General features: G+C 39.5%; 1 protein-coding gene across 4 annotated transcripts in view; it reads right to left on the reverse strand.

Annotated features, from left to right (window-relative positions):
* Positions 1-17,142, reverse strand: part of TBC1D5 (TBC1 domain family member 5) — a 504,373-nt gene that overhangs the window by 445,989 nt on the left and 41,242 nt on the right. Inside the window, exon 2 of one of the 4 annotated variants that reach the window (XM_060180868.1) lies at positions 2,258-2,354. The exons of the other annotated variants lie outside the window; for them this stretch is intronic. The gene's annotated coding sequence lies outside the window, so the exon portion shown is untranslated. The remainder of the gene's footprint in view (positions 1-2,257; positions 2,355-17,142) is intronic. 4 annotated transcript variants of the gene reach the window in all.

Consider the following 17,142-nt stretch of genomic DNA (forward strand, 5'->3'; position numbering starts at 1 on the left):
TTCTGAAGGAATTTTACAGCAACCTATTTTATGACTGCTAAAACCTTACCAGTCTATGAAAACCTTACCAGTCTAGGCAAAGTTTGTTGTTTTTTTTTTTTTTCCCCTTTTTGTTTTTTTTTCCAAATTATATCATGCTGGTGAAGGAAGCTGAGATTAGGACCAGTGCAGAGGGAAACCTCGTTTTTGGGGGGCTATTAGTTTCAAAACGTCAGCCATCAAAAATGAATAATCAAAACTAGTTTAGTAACAGTAGCACTGGTTCTCCACCAAATAGTATAAAAAAGATGATTTGATCTTTAGCATACTAATCATCTCAGCACAAGTAAATTTTAATTAGTCTGGGAATAACAAAGAAGCTCAATTCTTCAAGTATTTAATTTAGCAAAAGATAAAGATAAGTTTCCTGGCTAACAGAATATGTGGATTCCAGGTTTCCTGTCATGTCACAGAAATTGTCTAATAGCACTCAGAACAATGAGAAAATGCAACATTGACTTAAAAAGAGTCATTTCTTTTCCAACCTAAATAAACTTTACACAAACTTGCCTCTGATAATTGACTAAACAAGATGCACCACCAGCACCAAGGGAGGGTGTGCGGCTATCTAGCAGGTGCTGCAGTTTATCACAAAACCGTCTAAAATAATTGGAAGTGACAACCAGCACAACCACAAATGATTTATTAGTCTTTCACTCAAGCTTTTCAGCTTCCTCAGGGCCAGAATAAATAATTTACCAACTCTGTATCTTCCAATCATTAATTCTTCCCTTTGCATCCAAACTACTTTTAACTCCGCTAGGTGCAGTGGAATAATGCACACAATAGGAATATTTTTCCAAGTGTAGAATTATCTGACCAGATGTAAAGGTAAATTTGCCAATCAAGAGCTGCAACCCAGATGCAACAGAATTTAAGAGTTCAAAGTCAGCAAATGCAGTGGTGTCTGAGAGAGCAAAATCAAGTGAAGTAGAATGAAAATAGAAACTAGCTCTCTCGTACATAAGTAACGGTCCAAGGTGATTCTGTGGACAGCAAACCTAAGTGATAGCCTAGGCACACTGCTAGAGAGACTGCATCTCAGGCCTCACCATCTTACAATAGTACACTCACTGAATAATTGACTGCCTTCCTAAAAGCCTTCCCAAAACTTGTAGGAAACATATACTCCTCTTCTTGTGCTCCAAAAGGCAGAAACTTTAAAGAATGGAAATTTTTTTCAATGAAAAACAGGTTTATCACAGTATAAAAAGAAGCTAATTATTTTAAAAATTTTAGTATTTTAAATGGATTTTAAGACAACTGCATATTCTTAAGAACTCAACAAGAAGTAATGTGTAAAATTTAAGAAATAAGAACTCCAAAAAAGAGACAATAGTAGAAGTATGTCTATTAATTACGTAAAAAATACAAATAATAGGGAGTTGGGTGGTAGCGCAGCGGGTTAAGCACACATAGTGTAAAGCACAAAGACCGGAGTAAGGATCCTAGTTCGAGCCCCCAGCTCCCCAACTGCAGGGAAGTCACTTCACAGGTGGTGAAGCAGGTCTGCAGGTGTCTATCTCTCTCCCCCTCTTTGTCTTCCTCTCCTTTCTCCATTTCTCTCTGTCCTATCCAACAATGACGACATCAATAACAACAATAATAAACAAATAAGTAAATAAGTAAACAAATAAATAAGTAAAATAAGTAAACAAATAAATATTTTTTTTAAATACAAATAAAAAATTCACATCCTGTATCCATATTAAGTTAGTCTGTCTCATTAAATCAGTGTCTATGATCAAAATAGAGATCACTTTTGTTGTAGATTATTTTGCATTATTAAAGCAGTATATGTCTATTAGACAAAACAAAATCTTTTTCAGCTTTCTCAAGTTACTGATATGCAAGAAATTATCCAGACCAAGCAATTTTCTAGACCTTTTACTTCCAAAAGATTTATTTTCATTGAAATAGTTGATAACATTAATATTCTAATAGTTGGCATTCTATGAGGCAGCTTCAAGCTGTTGGGAACAGTCAAAAGAATTTCACAAATTAACAGCTTTCTCTTTAATAGAGAAAATTTTTCTCTTACCTGTGTAAAATATCTTTCAATACATTTTAAATATGTGACTTGTTTTGTTTTGTCTTTGCCACCAAGGTTATCTCTGGGATTTGGTAAGATATAGATCCACTGTACCTGGAAGCCACTTTTTTGCTAAAAGATGAGAGAGGAGAGACAGAGAGAAGAGATACCTGCAGCACTGCTCACCTCACTGTAGATGGGGACCAGGGCTTGAACATGAGTCCTCAAGCACAGTAACAGATGAGTTCACCAGGAGAACTTGGCCCATTAAATATTACTTCTACTAAAATATAAAATGCAGTAAAAGAAGCTTAATAAAAGCATGATATAAATTTGAATCTAAAGAATATGATGTTGATTATATAAGTTGCTGATAATATCTTAAAAAATCAAAATGTTCACAAGTAAGTAATTTTCTCTAATTTGCACTCCATTCTTACTAACTGAAACAAATATATATATATATCTTCCTGGGAAGAAAATCATATGATTTATATTAAGCAAAAGAACATGTCTTATTTATGCACAGACACACTTATTGCTAAGGTAAAGTGAAACAAAACTGGTCCTTCCTAACCTCTGACAGGTTAAAATAAAACAAAATTTAGGGCTACCAGAGGCCTGTAGTTATGGAATAATAGAAGACACAAAGTCACTCCCCAAAACAAGAATAGACAAAACATAAATTGACCTAGCCTTGTCAGACTACAGCTGAGACTTCCAAAGACACATTAGTTTCAAGGAGCCCCTAGTATATGTGGGCAAGGGGCGAGAAGGGCACTGGACAGAAGCCAGGCACAGAAGAGTTGACACCATATAGGCAGGTACACAGTGAAACACAGCTGCAGCTGCAACAGATGGGAACCTGTGGACTCTGAAGCCATGACCTCAGAGCCAGGGCACTCAACTACTGGCAAGGACTCACCACAGTGGCAGGGAAATTATCTAGCCAAGGAGTTGTGTGCTCTGTCCCCTCACCTAAGAAAACTCCCTGGAGGTTAAACTAGAACAGAATAGAGGCAGAAATCAGAATTAGCGTGATAAAAGATGAATTAGAGAAAGCTAAGAGAGGAGTAAGAGAACTGAAAAAGAAATGAGAGATACAGAAAACAGCAACAGAGACATACGGGATGACTTCAAAAGAAGCAGTGCGCGCATTACTGGTTTGCCAGAGGAAGAAACAGTGAAAGGGGAGGAAAGCGTTCCACAGGACATAATAGCTGAGAACTTCCCTACTCTAAACAACATGAAGGAAAAAAGTCAAGAAACCAAGAAAGTTCCAAACAGAAATAACTCAGACCTAAAGACACACCACGACACATCATATGAAAAAATGCTCCAAGTCTCTGATTGTCAGAGAAATGCAAATAAAGACAGCAATGAGATACCCCACTTCACTCCTGTGAGAATGTCACACATCAGAAAAGGGAACAGCAGCAAATGCTGGAGAGGGTGTGGGGACAAAGGACCCTCCTGCACTGCTGGTGGGAATGTCAATTGTTCCAACCCCTATGGAGAGCAGTCAGACGAAGTCTAAGAAGGCTAGAAGCAGACCTACTCTATGACCCTGCAATTCCTATCTTGGGAATATATCCTAAGGAAGCATCTAAGAAGATTTGTGTATACCTATGTTCATAGCAGCACATTTTTTTTTGCCTCCAGGGTTATTGCTGGGGCTTGGTGCCTGCGCTACGAATCCACTGCTCCTGGAGGCCATTTTTTCCCTTTTGTTGCCCTTGTTATTTATCATTGCTATTGTTATTACTTCACTGTTGTATGATAGGATGGAGAGAAATGGAGAGAGGAGGGGAAGACAGAGTGGGGGAAAGAAAGATAGACACCTGCAGACCTGCTTCACTGCCTGTCAAGTGATGCCCCTGCAGGTGGGGAGCCAGGGGTTCGAACTGGGATCCTTGCGCTGGGCCTTGCAATTGGCGCCATGTGCGCTTAACCTGCTGCTCCACTGCATGGCACCCAGCAGCACACTTTGTGATAGCCAAAACCTGGCAGCAATCAGGTGTCCAACAACAGATGAGTGGCTATTAAAGCAATATACAATGGAATACTACTCAGCTATTTAAAATGGTGATTTCACTCTCTTCACCTCATCTTGGATGGAGCTTAAAGGAATCATGTCAAGTGAGATAAGTCAGAAAGAGAAGGATGAATATGGGATGATCTCACTCACAGACAGAAGTTGAAAAATACTACCATAATGCCAACCTGCCTTCTCTGGGCTGATGACCTCACCAATGTGTCCTAGAACCCCACCTCCACAGAGCCCTGACCCCACTAGGGAAAGGTAGAGACAGGCTGAGGGTGTGAATCAACCTGTCAGTCAATACCCATGTGCAGCAGAGAAGCAATTACAGAAACCAGGCCTCCCACCTTCTGTGTCCCATAGAGATCTTTGGTCCATATTCCCCGAGGGATAAAGAATAGGGAAGCTCCTAATGAAGGGGAAGGGATATGGCACTCTGGTAGTGGAAATTATATGGAATTGTACCCCTCTTATCTCGCAGTCTTGTCAATCATTATAAAATCACTAACAAAAAAAAAAAAGAAAAGAAACAGAAAAATAAGGAAACACAAAGCACAAATTGGACTGGGTTTGGTGTATTACACCAAAGTAAAAGACTCTGGGGTGGAGAGAAGGGTCCTGGAACATGACGGCAGAGAAGGACCTAGAAGACGTGAAATTGTTATATGAAAAGCTGAGACATGTTACACATGCACAAACTACTGTATTTTACTGTTGACTGTAAACCATTAATCTCCCCAATAAAGAAAAAATAAATTTAAAAAAAGGAAAGGCAGAACTCAATAAACAGAATAAAACAGAAACCAATGCATAGCTCCAATGGCACCAGTCTGACACAGGACACAGTCAGATGTACCAGAATCTGGAAATATGCTGTAAGTGCAAATGGGAGAAAATCCATGAAGAATTAATCTGTGGCAGAAGTCTGTGCAAAGGACCCTGACCTTAAAATGCTCAACCAGAGACGAGTAAATCAACTATAGTACAGGTATTGCCTTACCAAGTAATATTAGCGAACAGTCTCACAGTTAATACACCACATGTAAGAACAGAATCACAGAAACAGTAACAGATACAGCATCAAGAGTTAAAATACAAAGAGACAACAGAATATCTTTAATAAGAAGAGGACTCAATGTGAAATAAGAGGAGTAAAAGTCTAGAAGATGGTAGGAAGGATACAGGCCAATTTCAAGATGGTGATAACTCTGAGAATGGAGATATTTTAAACGTTTTCATAAATATATGTAATATGTGGTATGGGAGGTGGCGCAGTGGATAAAGCACTGGACTCTCAAGCATGACGTCCTGAGTTCAATCCCCAGCAGCACATGTACCAGAGTGATGTCTGGTTCTTTCTCTCTCCTATCTTTCTCGAGAATAAATAAATAAATTATTAAAATATATATATGTATGTGATATATTTGGTGGATGTCAACACACCAATTTTAAGTGGTAAATAAATGATTTCATGTCCCACTTAGCCTCTTTATTTCTATTAGCTTTTTGAAATATTTCTTATTATTATGAGTCAGGGTCACATGCAAGCACAATTTCATTGTTTCTGACTCATTTTTTTCACTGAAAGAGAGAGAGGCAACCAGACATACATGCAGAGCACTGGAGCTGCCCCAGGTGATGCTAGAATTCAAGACTAAATCATGCAAATGCTAAGGCAGATGCCCTGTGAACTAATCCTCTGACCCCTGACATACTTCCTAGATGAGTTAAATCTAAACCATGTTACAAATAATTATGAAATCTTTTTAAAATTTTTATTATTATTTATTTTCCCTTTTGTTGTCCTTGTTGTTTTGTTGTTGTAGTTATTGTTGTTGTTGATGCCATCACTGTTGGATAGGACAGAGAGAAATAGAGAGAGGAGGGGAAGGCAGAGGTGGGAGAGAAAGAAAGACACCTGCAGACCTGCTTCACCACCTGTAAAGCAACTCCCCTGCAGGTGGGGAGCCAGGGGCTCGACCGGGATCCTTACTCTGGCCCTTGCGTTTTGCACCATGTGTGCTTAACCCGCTGCACTACCACCCAACTCCCAATTCTGAAAATTTTTTAATTTTTTTATATTTATTTATTTTCCCTTTTGTTGCCCTTGTTTTTCATTGTTGTAACTATTGTTGTTATCACTGATGTCGTCGTTGTTGGAAAGGACAAAGAGAAATGGAGAGAGGAGAAGACAGAAGGGAGAGAGAGAGACAGACAGACACCTGCAGACCTGCTTCACCGCCTATGAAGGGACTCCCCTGCAGGTGGGGAGCCGGGGGCTCGAACCAGGATCCTTGTGCTTCGCGCCGCGTGCGCTTAACCCGCTGCACTACTGCCCGGCCCCCAATTCAGAAAGTCTTGAAAGTTTGCTAGGTCTTTAACACAGGCCACCACTGGTCTGGCTTGTCTCCATATATCAAAACTTAAAGCTTACCATCTAAAATCTTCGACATCTTCCACAAATGACCTGTCTTTTTTAAAAAAGTATTGCTTTTCTTTTTCAAAAAAAAATATTTTGATTTTATTTTTGAGAGAGATGCAGAGAGAGAGAGACACACACAAACACAAAGAGAAAAACACCTGAGCACTGCTCAGCCCTGGCTTACAGTGGTGCAGGGGATTGAACCTGGGATTTTGGAGGAGACTTGGGCATGAGAATTTATTTGCATAACCATTATGCTATCTCCCTCGCCCTCATAGCAACCAAGTTCTCCAGAGACTTTATGTTTCATTTCAAAGTTGAGTGCATATGATTCACAATGTACAACTACTAACTGAAGTTTAAAATGTTCTTAAATAGGGGCTTTTTAATAACTGGTTTTATCATTTGCTGTTAGAAGTAGGCTTGAGAGACTAGAATCCATTTCTTGAGTGTAACACCCCACTGGATCCTATCACCTCATTAGTGAAAAAATTATCTTTCATTGTTGTTGTTTAGGTGAAGAAGTAAACTACAAACTTAAAGAAGAAAAATAAGTCCTAGTAATGTTTAGTATGACTAAGGAAGCCATAGGTTTTTATCTGCTGTCAAATTTAAATTCTTCCCCCATTTTTTTATTGAACTTTGAAAATTTGGTCATCTATATGTACACTAACATCTGAAACAAAAGTTTAATATTCTACCAGAATGAGAAAAATATATCAGAGATTTTCACCAAAAGTGGGGAATATTCCCTCAAAGAAGTAACCATCTGATTTAAAGAATTACTGTCTTGTTATCTTAAAAAAGAAATCATGTTCAACTTATATTGATGTTTTCTATCTGAAGCATGTCATGCAATATTATAATTTTTCTCATAAATCTACTAGAGTGTGATCAAATCCTATCAACTCTGATTGGCATAAATTTGTAACAATGAAGCAATCACATCTGTTAAGCAGTACTCCCTGTCTAGATAACATTTTAAAAGTTTATGTAATAATTATATATTTCTACCCATAAGACATTTCAGCACTCCATTTAAACTTTTTCATAAGCTTTTCTGTGTGTACTGTGCTCACAGTGTAAGTTAATATATGAAGTGATATACAGAATGAACACAGGAATAAGGGAAAGGAGTGATCAAAACAGTGTAACACTGAACTTGGTACACTTCAAAAAATATTTTAATAAAATTCCAAAAGAATTTCAAGGTCTCAAGGCAGGGGAAAGATGTTAATTAAATGAAAGAATGTATTCTATCTTAATCCTAAAGATATATGGATTTTGAATTTAAATTTAATATATGATATAAAGTAAAGAAGTAAAATTTTGCTTTATCAAGCAAAAGGCTTGCCTTACAGCAAAATTTTAACAATCTACTGTTTCTGGTGCAAAAACAAATAAATATACTGGGTAAGGACAATGTAATATAAGAAATCACAGGGGCTGAGAAGACAGGTCAGCAAAGAAAAGATATGCCTTACCATTCATGAGACCTGGCTGTATTCCCAGGCACCACAGAGAAGCACAATGGACAGCATCAAGCAAGTCCAAGGACCAGAGAGTGATGTTCTGTTGTCTCTCACTTTCTCTGTATTCTTTCTCTCTCACTCCTTTCACTCTTCCTTCTTCTCCCTCCTAGTCTGTTTGTCTGTCTGCCTACCTGTCTAAAAAACATACAACAAAAATTGAGCCAAAGGGGACAACTCAAACGATTCACTCATAAGTGGTACTCTTGTGGGGGGGGGGGAAGGCAGTGGCACACCTGGTTAAGCACACACACTACAGTGCAGAAGGACCTGGGTTCAAGCTCCTGGTCCCCACCTGCAGAGGGAATGCTTCACAAGTGGTTAAACAGGGCAGCATGTGTCTTTCTGTCTTTTTTTCTCTCTCAATCTCCTCCTCCCCTCTCAATTTCCCTGTCTTCATCCAATAATAAATTAAATAAAAATTTAAAAAAGAAAAGAAAATCACAGCGAAGAAGCATATGAGATCACTGCAGATAGTAATAGCGAAGATTGCATAACATTAAAAATAACTAGTGTACAACAAGAAAGCAAATGACCCCATCCAAAAATGGGAAGAGGACATGGACAGAATATTCACCACAGAAGAGATCTGAATGGCTGAGAAACACATGAAAAAATGCTCCAAGCCATTGATTGTCAGAGAAATGCAAATAAAGACAACAATGAGATACAACTTCACTCCTGTGAGAATGTCAGACATCAGAAAAGGTAACAGCAGCAAATGCTGGAGAGGGTGTGGGGTCAAAGGAACCCTCCTGCACTGCTGGTGGGAATGTCAACTGGTCCAACCTCTGTGGAGAACAGTCTGGAGAACTCTCAGAAGGCTAGAAATGGACCTACCCTATGATCCTGCAATTCCTCTCCTGGGGATAGATCCTAAGGAACCCAACACACCCATCCAAAAAGATCTGTATACACATACGTTCTTAGCAGCACAATCTGTAATAGCCAAAACCTGGAAGCAACCCAGGTGTCCAACAACAGATGAGTGGCTGAGCAAGTTGTATATATACACAATGGAATACTACTCACCTATTAAAAATGGTGACTTCACCGTTTTCAGCTGATCTTGGGATGCATTGGATCGACCTTCTCGTGGTGCATCCCCGTGAGTCCCCATTCATTGGGGAAACTGACGATCCTTCCTAGCCGACTGAATCCACATGGATCCCAGTCACTTTCAAAGCCAGCAACAAGCAGGTCCTGACGCTGTTGACTGGCTATGGAAGAAGGGCAAACGCTAGAAGAAGAAGAAGCTGATCTTGGATGGACCTTGAAAAATTCATGTTAAGTGAAATAGGTCAGAAACAGAAGGATGAATATGGGCTGATCTCCCTCTCAGGCAGAAGTTGAGAAACAAGATCAGAAGAGAACACGCAAGTAGAACCTGAGCTGGAGTTGGTGTATTGCACCAAAGTAAAAGACTCTGGGGGGGGGGGGGAGAATACAGGTCCAAGAAGGGTGACAGAGGACCTAGTGGGGTTGTACTGTTATATGGAAAACTGGGGGATGTTATGCATGTACAAACTATTGTACTTACTGTCAAATGAAAAACAGTAATTCCCCAATGAAGAAATTAAAAAAAAAATTAATGTAAGACACTGACTGAGACACATTAACAGAATGGAGATACCAGATACCAGCCCCCACACACACAATCATCTTATAAAAGGAGCCAAAACCATACAATGAGGAAAAGAAGGTCACTTCAATAAACAGTGCTGGTAGAACTGGACAGACACATGTAGAAAAGCCAAAGTAGACCACCACTTAACACCATACACCAAAATCAAACCAATATAGACCAAAGAGCTGGAGATTAGACCTAAAACTATAAAATGCATAGAAGAGAACGTCAGTGAAACACTTCAGGACCTTAACATCAAATATTTGGGGACCTTACCCCATGGACAAGTGAAATGAAAGCCCACAGACACAGGAAGAGATGATCCACTCCATCCATCATTAGAGAGACACAAATCAAAACTACCCTAAGATTCTGCCTGACACCTCTGAGAACGGCTCACATCAACAAAACAGGAAATGGCAACAGTGGAGAAAAAGGGGCTCAGTCACGCTGCCGATGAGAACGCAGACGAGCACAGCCCCTTTGGAAAACTATCTGGAGTGTCTTTAAAGCAATAGAAATGTAAAGACATTACGATCCAGCAACACCACTCTAAGGTGTCTATCCAAAAGACATGAAAATATTTATTCAAGTAGACGTATACACCCCAATGTTCACAGTTGCATTATTCACAATAACCATACAGTGGAAGCAACTTGAACATCCATCAACAGACGACTGGTCAAAGAAGTCAAAGAGCATGTACTCCATGAAACACATCCCTAGGGGCCGGGTGGTGGAGCACATGGTTGAGCACACATTACAATGTGCAAGGACCCGGTTCGAGCCCCTAGTCCCCATCTGCAGGGGGAAAGTTTTGCAAGTGGTGAAGTAGTGTTACAGGCATCGCTCTGCCTCTCTCCATCATATACCCCCCTCAATTTCTGGCTGTTTCTATCCAATAAAGATTAATTTTTTTTTTAATTTTAAAAAGAAATACATCTCTGCACTAAAAAAAAAAGATACAAACGTAGAATGTTTCTAGCTGTGACCATGGACTGCAGGCTGACAAAGACTCAGAAGTCACACAGGCTCCCGTGCTAAACAGGAATATGAATATATATGGGCCCTAGGTCAGATCAATGGGGTTAACAGTTAATGGTGTTTACAAACTTTACTCATGTTTGGGAGCTACTCTCTGCAATAATCCAACTTTCTAGTCCTATTCTCAACTTTGACATCATCTTCCCAGACAATACTTTCAGTCTACCTGTATTATAGCTATCAGGCTCAGACAAAAATCACTAAAGTCATGGGCCCCATGGAACATACCTAAAATAAGACTTCCTAGTTTCTTTCCACTCAAAGACCCCTAATCTCGTCTGCTCTATTCTTATGTTGGGCTCCTGCTTATTAAACAATTTGACCCCTTTATATCTTAGCACTTTTCAGCCACCCAAGTTGCAAACACTACTATAATTTCATACTGACTTCCTTCCATGGGCAGACGATTTCACCAATGTGTCCTGAAGTCTCACCTCTCCAGAGCCCTACCCTACTAGGGAAAGACAGAAACACACTGGGGATATGGATCAACCTGCCAATGTCCATGTCCAATGAAGAAGCAATTACAGAAGACAGACCTCCTACCTTCTCCACCCCAAAAATAATTTTGGTGCATACTCCCAGAGAGGTAAACGGTAGGCAAGTTTCCAATGGAGGTAATGGGATACTGAACTCTGGTAGTTAGAATTGTATGGAATTATAACCCTATTATCTTAGATCTTGTAAATAATTACTAAATCACTAAAAAAAAAAAAGACTTTATAAAAAGGTTCACAGGGTTAAGCACACGTAGTAGGAAGCACAAGGATCCCGGTTTGAAATCCTGAATCCCCACAAGCAGTGAAGCAGGTCTACAGATGTCTACCCTTCTCTCCCCTCCCCTCCCCAAATACACAAAGTGCCCCCTTCTCACTGTCCTGTCCACATGGGAAAAAAAAATGGCCACTAGGAGCAGTGGAGTCACAGAGCCAGCACTGAGCCTCAGCAGTAACCCCGGAGAGGTTACATATGTATGTATGTGTGTGTATGTGTGTATGTATGTATATATGTGTATGTGTGTATGTATGTGTGTGCGTGTATGTGTGTATGTGTGTATGTGTGTGTGTGTATATGTGTGTATGTGTGTACATGTGTGTGTTATGTGTGTATGTGTGTATGTGTGTATATGTGTGTATGTGTGTATGTGTGTACATGTGTGTGTTATGTGTGTCTGTGTGTCTGTGTGTCTGTGTGTGTATGTGTGTATGTGTGTATGTGTGTACATGTGTGTCTGTGTGTGTATGTGTATGTGTGTATATGTGTGTGTTATGTGTGTCTGTGTGTATGTGTGTTTATGTGTGTATATATATGTGTGTATGTGTGTACATGTGTGTGTTATGTGTGTCTGTGTGTATGTGTGTATGTGTGTACATGTGTGTCTGTGTGTGTGTGTTTATGTATGTATATATATATATGTGTGTATGTGTGTGTGCATGTATGTGTGTATGTGTGTATGTGTATATGTGTGTATGTATGTGTGTATGTGTGTATGTATGTGTGAATGTGTGTATGTGTGTATGTATGTGTGAATGTGTGTGTATGTGTGTGTATATGTGTGTGTGTGTGTGTGTGTATATATGTGTGTGTATGTGTGTATGTGTGTGTGTATATATGTGTATGTATGTGTGTGTGTATGTATGTGTGTGTGTGTGTGTGTGTGTGTGTGTGTGTGTGTGTAGAGAGAGAGAGAGAGAGAGAAATCGACAGTTACAGATGTAAAGTCAGCCCGTATCTGTGACTGTGGGAGAACTATTGCTTTCTGCTGGGGGAGAACGGGCACACTGAATTCTGGTAGAGGGAACGGCGTAGAGTTACACCCTTATCATTTTATAATTTTGTAAATTACTATTAAAAATAACTAATAAAAATTATTTAAAAATGATCTGATATTCAAAATGGAAGATGGAAGTATTTTACACTCTTATTATTGAATAATAAAATTCAATGTGTCCCATAAATTTAAAAATCATTTTGGTTAATTCAACCTAAAATACTCTCAGTATCATATCTGCAAACTGTTGTTGAATTTTCAGCAACTGAAACTGAACTGAAAACTTTTTTGACTAAATAGAGTTAGAAATTCTATAAATGAGGAAGTAAAATGTATGAAGTAAATTACATATCATTTGACATAATTTATTATAATTAACCTTCCCCTAGTCACAAAACTTTCTCTGAAATTGTAAGTCTTTGTCACTTTAAATACAAAACTTGTCAGCATTATTATACACTTTAGTTTTTTTTTTTTTTTGGTTTATATTTGAATAAAGCTTAATGCACATAAAATTTTTAAAAGTTGTAATATTCAGTAGTCTGAAACTATCTCATATATTGTAGAACACCTTATCCACATCTATTAAAAGTCAAAAACACTCCCACAAACAACTGTGACAAGCAAAGAAACTTCTACTAATCTCCAAATTCCCTATTATGGAAATTTCCTATTGACTGAGAATTATCAATCCTGTGTGGAAACCATAACTCCACAAGTTTTGTAGCAAGAAGCATGCAATGGTCAGGAAAAAAAAGTTTGGCTTTTTTTTAACCTGAGGTGTTTTTTTTTCCTTCTCTCTCTCTCTCTTTCTTTCTTTCTTTCTTTCTTTCTTTCTTCCTTCCTTCCTTCCTTCCTTCCTTCCTTCCTTCCTCCCTCCCTCCCTTCCTTCCTTCCTTTCTTTCTTTATGATTGAGAAGTATGGAGAAATAGACCAGAGCACTGCTCAGCTCTGGCTTATGGTGGTTCTGGGGATTGAACCTGGGACCTCAGAGCCTCAGGCATGAAAGTCTTTTGCATAACCATTCTGCTGTCTCCCAGACCATAAACAAACCCTTTTTAGCAGTTATACCATAAAGTTTATAACTTGACAGACCTATCCTTTTCCAAATGTTCTTTCTATGGGCTATACAATTTGTCACATTGTACTTAGGATGACCTAAACAATAGAATACTCCTTAACACATCTATTATCTATGTTTTTTAAATAGAAATTTTCCTATATATATCCATTTTAATATTCCATATTTTACTCAGTCAACTAAAGTCAAAAACAGGATCTGAACAAGATACAGTAGATGTACAGTCACATCAGAACAAGATACAGTAGATGTACAGTCACACCAGAACAAGATACAGTAGATGTACAGTCACACCATGCCTAAATAATTTCATGAGTGGTTTTATTTTCTGGTTTTGTAATTGCCTGCTGTATTGTCTGTTGCTGTTGTTGCTGTTTGTTTTTGAATATGTATATATTTATTCACGTATTTGGATAGAGACAGAGAAACTCAGATGGAAAAAGGGGAGATAGAAATGGAAAGAGAGAGGCCAGGTGGTGGCGCACTTGGTTAAGCACACACATTGCAGTGAGCAAGGACCCAGGTTCAAGCCCCTGGTCTCCACCTGCAGGGGGAAAGCTTCACAAGTGGAGAAGCAGGGCTGCAGCTGTCTCTCTGTCTCTCTTCCTCTCTACCTCCCTTTCCTTCTCAATTTCTGTCTGTCTCTATCTCTCCAGTCTTTCACAGAAATGCAGGCCACTTGGTAACAGATATAAACTACAGAAACAATAATCTTTGAACACAAACACCAGAGTAAAGAACCTTAAGATATTATTATACACCATGATGCTACCCTGACTTCCCTGGGCAGACGACCTCACCAATGTCTCCTGGAACCTCACCTCCCCAGAGCCATGTCCCACTAGGGAGAGACAGACACAGGCTGGGGCATGAATCGACCTGCCAACATCCATGCTCAGCAGAGAAGCAATTATAGAAGCCAGACCTTCCATTTTCTGCACCCCTTAAAGAAGGTTGGTCCATACACCCAGAGGGATAAAGAATAAGGAAGTTTCCAATGGAGGGGACGGGATACAGAACTTTGGTGGTGGGAATTATATGGAATTACTAAATCACTAATACAAAATTTTAAAAAGATATATATAATGAGAAAGATGAGAAAAAGAAAAATAAATACAAGAAAGATTAATAAATACTAGAGAGCAAATGACATCCTTAAAAAGACATATAGTACTGTATATATGCAAACTGTTATATACATAATAGTACCTTATATATTTATATATAAGTATATATGAAATTATTTTATTTAATATTTTATTTCTTTTAATGAGAAAGAGAGATACAGAAGAGGTTGGAGGGGGAGAAGGACAGCGTTAGAGAGAGGGAGAGGCAGGCATCAGAGCACTGCTCAGCTCTGGCTTATGGTGGGATTGACTTTGGGATCTCAGAGCCTCAGGCATGAAAGGCCTTTGTATAAACATTATGCTGTCTCCCCTGCTCCAAGGTGCTGGGAAATTGTGCAGTCACATCTACCATGTTGTCCCCTCGGGCTATTGCTAGTTCCCGCGCGAGAGTTGGGACATTCTCAGTTGGGACATTCTCGGAGTGCCTGTGCCACCATGTTGTACCCTCAGGGCATTGTCTATTTCCCCGCCATAGTTGAAGTGCTATGGTTACTCCTCCCCCTTCCCATTCTCTGCGAATGCTACTCCTATAAAAGCCCTTCTTCTTCCGCACCTCGCTCTCTTGCCAGCGCTTCACTTCGGTGTTCAGATGCAGGAAAGGTTACTGCGTGAGGCGGCCATTTTTGCTACCTCCACGTGGCCCAACCTGCTTCTCTAGCACCCAACTCTGAGGTGCCAGCGCAAATAAAGATTTGTGTTTCCTCTTCGCTCCGGACCTCCTCTCTCTCTTCTCCGTGGCCCACACAACAACACCAAGGGTTTTTACTTTTGTTTATTTTTTTCTTTACTGTTCTTTGCTTGAAAATCATTCATCTGTTTCTTCCTCCCCTTTCATACTTTAGAGTTGTGTCATATTTCTATGGCTTGAGTTTCTAGGTCCGTTTTTCTGTTTACCACCTTGCTGAGAGTTCAGTGTACCTTGCTTCCTTCTCTGTGGTGCAGCTTTTATTAATTTTTGCAAGGCAGGTCTGCTAGTGGCAAATTCCTTTAGATTTTGTACATCTGGTACTGGTTTGATTGTTCCTTCAGATCTGAATGATAGTCTTGCAGGATAAAGCATGCAAAGATGGTAGCTGTTGCATTCTAGAACCTTCAATATGCCACTCCACTCTCTCCTGGCCTCCACAGTTCCCACAGTTGATGCAAGTCTGACTATGCTGCATTTATAAGTCATTTTCATTTTTTCCCTAGCAGCTTCTTTTTTTTTTTTTCTTGACTTCTGATAGCTTTACAATGTGTCTTGGTGTGGGCTTACTAGGATTTAAGAATTTGGGAGTTTTATCTGCTTTTTTGAACCATATCTCAGGTCCAGAAAACAACTCTACTAATATTTCTTGGAATATGGTTCCTGCTTCATCATTCCCCTCCTGTCCCTCTGTACCCCCTATAATTCTGATATGCCCTTCTAATGGACTTTTCATACTCTTGAAAAGTTGCCTTATTTATTTTTTTTTTTAATTTTTACTTATTTTATTTATTTTGCCTCCAGGGTTATCGCTGGAGCTCAGTGCCTGCACCACAAATCTACTGCTCCTGGAGACTATTTTTCCCCTTTTGTTGCCCTTGTTGTTTATCATTGTTGCTGTGATTGTTATTGTTTTCACTGTTGTTATAAGGAGAGAAACAGAGAGAGGAAGGGAAGACAGGGGGGAGAGAGAAAGACACCTGCAGACCTGCTTCACCGCTTGTGAAGAGACCCTCCCCCTGAAAGTGGGGAGTCAGAGGCTCAAACCAGGATCTTTAAGCCAGTCCTTGTGCTTTACACTAAGTGCGCTTGACTTATTATTATTTATTTATTTTAAAAACTTTTTTTTCTCCTGTTTCTGATGCTCTCTCATTTGCCTTGGCGAGTCTCTTTCCTTGAGTTGCTATTTGGGATCAGACTGTGTTCAAAATGTACTGCACACATGGCATCTCCATTCTCATGTTTCCCACTTTCCTACCCACTGAGTCTTTGACATCATGGATTTCTCTTTTAATCTATTTCTCCATAATAAACTGAGGGTTTTGTATTTCTTCAAGTCTCATGAAAATATAATACCTAAACTCTTTCTCTTTTGAATCTGCATCATTAAATAAATGCCTGTCCATCTTGATCTCCCAATACTGGGGTTTTTCTAGTTTTCTTCGTCTGTTTGGTTTCTGTTGTTGGTCTGCAGGTGGTGGCGGGCTCTGCGTTGTGTGCGGACTGTGGGTAGAGAAGAGGAGTTTTGAAGAACTGTCCTAGTTGGATGGTGCCTCGTGTCCCGTGAACAGAGCCACAGGGGGGCCTGAGTGAGGAGGATTCCAGATCTTCTTTTTTCATCCTGTTTCCTAAAAGTGGGCATTGTGCTGTGACATCAAAGACCCTTGCCCAACTGCAGGGCAGCTTGACCCTGGCCATCAGGGAAGTCTTAGCTGTTTTTTGATGAAATTTGTTGACATATTT

This window comes from Erinaceus europaeus, chromosome 21 (genome assembly GCF_950295315.1).
Source record: "Erinaceus europaeus chromosome 21, mEriEur2.1, whole genome shotgun sequence".
Classification (NCBI taxonomy): domain Eukaryota; kingdom Metazoa; phylum Chordata; class Mammalia; order Eulipotyphla; family Erinaceidae; genus Erinaceus; species Erinaceus europaeus.